This window comes from Mus caroli, chromosome 19 (assembly GCF_900094665.2).
Source record: "Mus caroli chromosome 19, CAROLI_EIJ_v1.1, whole genome shotgun sequence".
NCBI lineage: Eukaryota > Metazoa > Chordata > Mammalia > Rodentia > Muridae > Mus > Mus caroli.
In genome coordinates this window covers 10,886,733-10,894,203 of record NC_034588.1, presented here as the reverse complement: position 1 = coordinate 10,894,203, position 7,471 = coordinate 10,886,733, and the positions used below count along the sequence as shown (strand labels likewise).

General features: G+C 35.5%; 1 pseudogene; it reads left to right on the top strand.

The window, feature by feature from the left end:
* Positions 1 to 5,887: 5,887 nt before the first annotated feature.
* Positions 5,888 to 6,840, top strand: LOC110286002 (annotated as a pseudogene).
* Positions 6,841 to 7,471: the final 631 nt, after the last annotated feature.

Here is a 7,471-nt window from a genome sequence, read left to right as displayed (position 1 = left end):
TGTTTGTGTAGCCAGTTTGTTAGTCTATGTCTTTTTATTGGGGAGTTGAGTCCATTGATATTAAGAGATATTAAGGAAAAGTAATTGTTGTTTCCTATTATTTTATGAGTTCCCTTTTGTCAATACTTGATCTTAGACTATAAGCTATTGGTGTTTTGTTCAGAAAATTTTCCCTTGAGCCCATGTGATTGAGTTTTTCCCCACTTTCTTTTCTATAAGTTTCAGTGTATCTGATTTTATGTGAAGGTCCTTGATGCACTTGGATTTGAGCTTTGTACAAGGAGATGATAATGATCAATTTGCATTCTTCTACACACTGACCTCCAGTTGAACCAGAACTAGTTGTTGAAAATGCTGTCTTCTTCCCACAGGATAGTTTTAGCTTCTTTGTCAAATATCAAGTGACCATGGGTATGTGGGTTCAATTCTGGGTCTTCAATTCTATTCCACTGATCTTCCTGCCTGTCTCTGTACCAACAACATACAGTTTTTACCACCTCTCACTAGTCAGAATGGCTAAAATATAAAAACTCAGGTAACAGAAGATGCTGGGGAGGATGTGGAGAAATAGGAACATTCCTCCATTGTTGGTGGGTTTCCAAGCTGGTCCAACCACTCATGAAATCAGTTCCTCAGAAAACTGGACATAGTATTACCTGTGGACCCAGCTATACCATTCCTAGGCATATACCCAATAGATGCTCCAACACACTACAAAGACACATGCTTTACTATACTCATAGCAGTCTTATTTATAATAGCCAGAAGCTGGAAGAACCAAGATATCCTTCGACAGAGGAATGGATACAGAAAATGTGATATGTTTACATAATGGTGTACTACTCAGCTATGATGAATTCATGAAATTCTTAGACAAATGGATGGAACTATAAAATATTACCCTGAGAGAGGTAACACAGTCACAAGGAGAACGTACAGGGTACTGAGAAGTGAATTAGCCCAGAAACTCGAAATACTCAAGATACAATACACAGACCACATGAAGCTCAAGAAGAAAGAAGACCAAAGTGTAGATGCTTTAGTCCTTCTTAGAAGATGGAACAAAATACTCACAGGAGCAAATACAATGACAAAATATAGAGCAAAGACTGAAAGAAAGGCCATCCAGAAACTGTCCCATCTGGGGATCCATTCCATATACAGTCACCAAACCCAGACACTATTTCAGATGCCAAGACGTTCTTGCTGAAAGGACCCTGATATAGCTGTATCCTTAGAGGCTCTGCCAGAGCTTGACAAATACAGAGATGAATGCTTGCAGCCAACCTTTGGACTGAGCACAGGGTCCCCAGTGGAGGAGTTGGAGAAAAGACTGAAGGAGATAAAGGGCTTTTCATTCCAATAGGAAGAATAGCAATATCAACCAACTAACCCCACCCCAGAACTCCCAGGGACTAAGCCAAGAGGGACCCATGGCTCCAGCCACATATGTAACAGAGGATGGCCTTGTCATGCATCAAGGGAAGGAGAAACCCTTGGTCCTGTGAATATTGGATGAATGGATGCCCCAGTGTAGGAGAATTTGAGGGCAGGTAGGCAGGAGTGATTGGGTGTGTGGGGGAACACCCTTATAGAAGCATGGGGATAGGGATGGGATAGGGAATTTCTGGAGTGGGGTCTGGGAAAGGGAATAACACTTGAGATGTAAATAAAATATCCAATTTAAAAAAAACAAAAATATATTTTCAACTTAAATATTTGCTATGCAATATTAGAATAGAGAAGCAATTTTTAGGTATGAGATTATAGTAGTAGAGAAAAAAAGAAATAGAACAAATATATTAATCCTTCCACTTATTAGACTCAGGAAACTTTGTTGAAGAGCAGTTTTAAAGAATATCGAGCAAGAGGATGGGACTATCTGTGAAATAGTATCCTCTGGATCCTCTGGACATGCCATGGTACCTGTGCAACACCAAGTAAGCAAAACATTGCACATAGATTTGTTAGATGACCACTAGGACTCATGTCTTAGTTGACAGCTGTTGAAAATTGATAGTTGCTGGAGGAGAAAGAAACATTATTTTTTGAGGATTAGACAACTTTATACTTGCCACTCTGCACTGCATAGCTCCACACCCATACATATAGCTCATGGTATTTATTCAATTATCAAAATGAATAATATTTTTAAAAAGACATAGAGTTGGGATGGAGTTGTAGAAGAAATTATGAGAAGAGTTGGGAGAAGAAAGCAGAGGATCAGTAGGTAAATATGCTATTTCTTTTTATACATATGTGAATTTCTCCAAAGTAAAAACAAACAGTTCCAGTATTTATAAATAGATTAAACTTATTGCACATGTTTTATATGGGGTTTAATGAAAATAAAGGAGGATGGATATAACAAAAGAAAGTACCATGGAGTTCCTATGTACATTTAACCACATAAAACAAGATTCATATACATATGAAGTACATCTGCATGCTTGCCCTCAAAGGAATTATTTTTCCTGGAGAACTTCAAGCCTATGCAAATTTCACCAGGTTCCTGTATAGGAAGGTCTATAATCCCATCCTGACTTCATATGAGAATACTTCAAATGGGCCAGAGACGGAGCAGTCTTTGTAAACATTATGTTTTTAAACAGTTGTAATACTTTGTCTGTAAAATAATCTTCTTCAACATGGAGTATTTGTGTTGAGTCATCACACATGGCCATAGGAAAATTCCAAGGTAATTATTATATTCATTTATCCTGATAAGATAGTCAAATATTAAAATTTTTAAATATATTTCTCTCAGCTAGTTTTCACCAATAGTATTCCATGAAATATATGGGGAAATTTTTATTTTTCTAAAAGTTAAGAAACTTTACCTGATCTGACAAAATAAATTCTAATAATACTGAAAATAAATTTAATAAACGTTAGACTTAAGGCAAGCATCTTAGTTCCTTGTTACTAATCCCATCATCATATCTTGATGCTTTAGCAGCATTAGAATTTGACTAGAATATTTTTTTGAAAAATAACTACTTCTCCAAATACTTTTGTACATTATTGCAAACGTGAAATTTTTGATTCTACACACATACATAGCCTTGTTTTCTGTTATCCTTCATCCTAATGGGTAAAATTTTATATAAAAAAATAAAAATAAAAACCTATTAAAACTTTAATTGGCATGGAAACAATGAATCAGCTATATCATCCTAAAGACTTGAGGTCAGAGATTATATTTGGTCAATTTTTCCCTTAAAAATATGATAAGAGTAGAATTAACTGAAAATTGTGGCATCACATGAATACTAAGATATTTATGAAATGGCATCGCTAATTGTCTTAAAATATATCAAGAGAACCTAGGGCAGATGATACTGTGATTGGGTTGTTGGTAGATTCCTAATATTTACTGTAGTGTGAACTTGCCTAAGTACAGTAAGTGAATATCTTAATATTCCAGAGTATCATTCTTAACATACTGAGGCCTTTATTCCATTTTTCAGAGTTTTCCACAATCTCATTCTCTTTTCATATAGAAATTACCATAGTGAAATGAATTTAAAAATCATATATACTGTGTGAATGGTTAAAGATAAACTGGAGGGTACTGGTTAGTTCACATTGTTGTTCATTCTACAAGGTTGCAGAACCCTTTAGCTCCTTGGGTATCCCGTCCCGCGGGATTCAGTTATTCGTGGGTGCGAGGGGGACCGNGAACCTGGAAGGAAATGGGAGGAAAAGAAAGAGAGGTGGAGACCAAGTATATTGTACCTATCAAGGTCTCGTTTATTATGCTGAGGTGCCTTCTTTTTAAAGCATACATCACGGGGAATATGGGAGGGGTCGAGGGAGAATTATACAAAGAACAAAGNAGTGGGCATCTGCTGACATGGGGGCTGAAGTCAGGCGCCAAACGGCGGGCACTCTGCATCTTATCTCTGGAACATAGATCCTCCTTGACAGCCTTGGGTGTCAGGCTGGACTCAGGCATAGCTCATGTCCTTGGATGTCATGGGAACTCAGGAAGAGATAGGGAAGAGGGGACTATTATTCAACTTTACAGCCTTAGGTGTCAAGAAGGGAATAGGGAGGAAAGGGGGTGGCAACCAGCTCTTAGCACAAGGCCATTTGATTTGTTAAAGAGATTTGTGAAGGGATCACTTTCTCACGGGATGGTCTCTGACACTTGGGTACTTTCTCTAACACCTTCATTAGGGGCCCTTTGTTCCCCAGAGCTGTGTCTCTAGTCGCATATGCAGCAGAGGATGGCCTAGTTGGCCATCAATGGGAAGTGAGGCCCTTGGTCTTGCAAAGATCATATGCCCCAGTACAGGGAAATGCCAGGACCAGGAAGCAGGAGTGGGTCAGTTGGGGAGCAGGGTGGGGGAAGGCTATAGGGGGCTTTGGGGATATCACTTGAAATGTAAAGGAAGAAAATATCTAATAAAAATATCTAATAAAAAAGATAAATTGAAATTTTGAATAACTCTATACTTGATGTAGTCTGTTAAAATACTCATTTCCTAATCTACTGAACAGTGGTATATATATATGTACATATATATTTGCACATATACATATATACTCACATATATACATACATATGTAAAATACATAAATATGTTTAAATATGAATACTGATATAATTTTAGATGAATATGTTCATATGCAGTATGAATTGAAATGATGTGTGATTTCTCTGTTTCAGTTATCTAAATATACAAATAACTTTGTAATAGTTTTGTCATACTCATCTTAAAAAGTTGAGGAATGACACTGCAAATGTCCACATTTCAAGCTCAGACACTCCTGTCATTCTGTCTTCATGTGACTTTGTTGTTGAGGATATTTTTATCTTAATGGCCCAATAAAAACAACAGACATCGTGAACCACAATAAATATTTCTTCTGCCAACATCCATACTTTCAGCTATTCTGTTGCTATAATTTATTTAAGGTCAAACGTGGAATACAGTGTAGCAGGCCAGGCAAGGAAGGTTGAAGGACAATAGTTCTTAAAAAGAAATCTCTGAACATAAGTTAAGGTATGTATTCAAGGAATGGATAAACTAATCATAACTTGTTTTTTCATTGCTTGTGAGAATGGCTACTATGACCACTTATAGAGGAAATGACAGACTATCAGCAGACTACTAGAAGGAAAGGAGATATGAGAGAATATAGCTTATGTGTAGAAGCAAATCACAAAGCCAGGGTGCCTGTTTTCAAAGTTACCTCTCCCTTGAAGCCTTGCACTCTTACCTCTGCTAAACAGAAGGATTATCATCTTCCATTCAAACAGTAATAATATAACTATTGCTTATCAGCTTCTGCTCATTCATTATGTAATTTTAAACTTAGATAGGCACAATAAAATTGATACACTATTTATGGATAGAGAAGTTGGTTAGAGAACAACAGCTCTAGTAAATAATAATGATGCTAAATGAATATTTACTCAACTTTTCACAAAGTATACATTATTTAACTTTATATCTTATCCTAAAAACAATCTTTGTTGACTGAACTGGCCTGTAATGACACATTTGTTTTAATGAATATAATATTCAGTTATTTGTGAATTACTCTACAGTTTAGTCTGAAGCAATTAGGTGTGTACACTAAAGGTAATGATTGAACATCAACTGAATGAACTTAAAATCAGTATATAAAGAGAACAGATCGGAAATGGCAGCTTAACTTATATGACTTTCTGTGCTCTGTGAATGCCTATATAAACTTGAATAGTTTTCTCAATATTTTTGCTGCTGTAGCCTCATATATGTAGGGAAATTTAAACTAATCACTTTCATAGCATTGAAAATAAAATATCTCTCTGCATATAATGTCAGGTATGTGAGCCTTTGTTCCTTTAGTTTTGTCCATCTCAAAGAACATCTGTGGTCCGAGACAAAAAACTATGAAGAAGAACATAGAAGAGAATTAATTCATCCTCCTAGGACTAACCAAAGCACCAGAGCTTCAAGTTCTTCTTCTTATGATACTCACATTTATCTATGCCATCACTTTGACTGGAAATCTTGGAATCTTCCTTCTGATATTGCTGGATGCTCATCTACATACCCCCATGTACTTCTTCCTTAGTAATCTGTCCTTGGTGGACTTTGGGTCTTCCTCAACAGTCACTCCAAAGGTCATGGCTGGACTCCTTACAGGAAGCAATGTAATTTCTTACAATGCATATGCTGTTTTGATGTTCTTCTTTGTATTCTTTGCCACTGTGGATACTACCTCTTAGCCTAAACTCAATGGCATATGATCAATATGCAGCAGTGTGTAAACCCTTACATTATACTACCACTATGACAAAAGGTGGCTATACTTCTCTGGCCATTAGTTCCTATATTTTTGGCATTTTGAATGCTTCTATACAAACAGGAGATATATTTGGCCTCCCTTTCGGTGTATATAATGTGATTAATCACTTTTTCTTTGATATTCCTGCAGTGAGAATTCTGGCTTGCTGATTCTGATAAACATGTGAATGAGATGATTCTTATTCTTGTATCTAGCTTTCACATTATATTTGTTTTTCTTGTTATCTTGATTTCCTACTTACTCATATTTTTGTACATTTTGAAGATGCATTCAAGTGAGGGATACCATAAGGCTTTTTCCACCTGTGCTTCCCACCTCACTGCAGTTTTTACATTTTACGGAACTGTCACCATAATGTACTTAAAGCCAAGTGCCAATCATTCCATGGACACAAATAAATTTGTCTCTGTGATTTATACTATGGTCATTCCCATGCTGAATCCTATGGTCTACAGCCTGAGGAACAACGAAGTTAAGAATGCATTAAAGAAGGTTTTTCAAAAGGCAAAGCTATATGTATGTGTAGTACCTTAATGATATACATTGATAAAATACTATTCCATTTCTCATTTGTTTTTTGTTTGTTTGTTTGTTTGTTTTATTTTGTTTTGTTTTTATTGTTGTTTTCTTTTTTCGAGACAGGGTTTCTCTGTGTAGCCTTGGCTGTTGTGGAACTGACTCAGTACATCAGGCTGACCTCGAACTCAGAAATCCACCTGCCTCTGCCTCCCAAGTGCTGGGATTAAAGGTGATTGGATTTGATTACTTACATGTTAATGATCATATGGGATACTTACAACAGACTTATATCTAGTATCATTTTTCCTTTATCTGATGAATATAAGCACATATACATTTTGGGTCTTGTTAAACTTGGTATGCAATGTTTATATGTATTTGAAAAAGTTTATATAATAAAGTTTATAAAAATAATAAAAGAAATAAATTTAAATATATAGTTTATATAAAAATTATAATTGATTAAATGCATGAATATTCTTAAGATATGTTGAGTTATAAAATTTACAATAAAAATAAATATTGACTTATTACTGATTTAGCTGGTAATGAAAATATAATATGACAAATTTTAAGAGAAAGTATTTTAAAAGGGGAAAATAAGTCATTTTTTTTTTTTTTTTTTTTTTTTTTTTTTTTGGTTTTT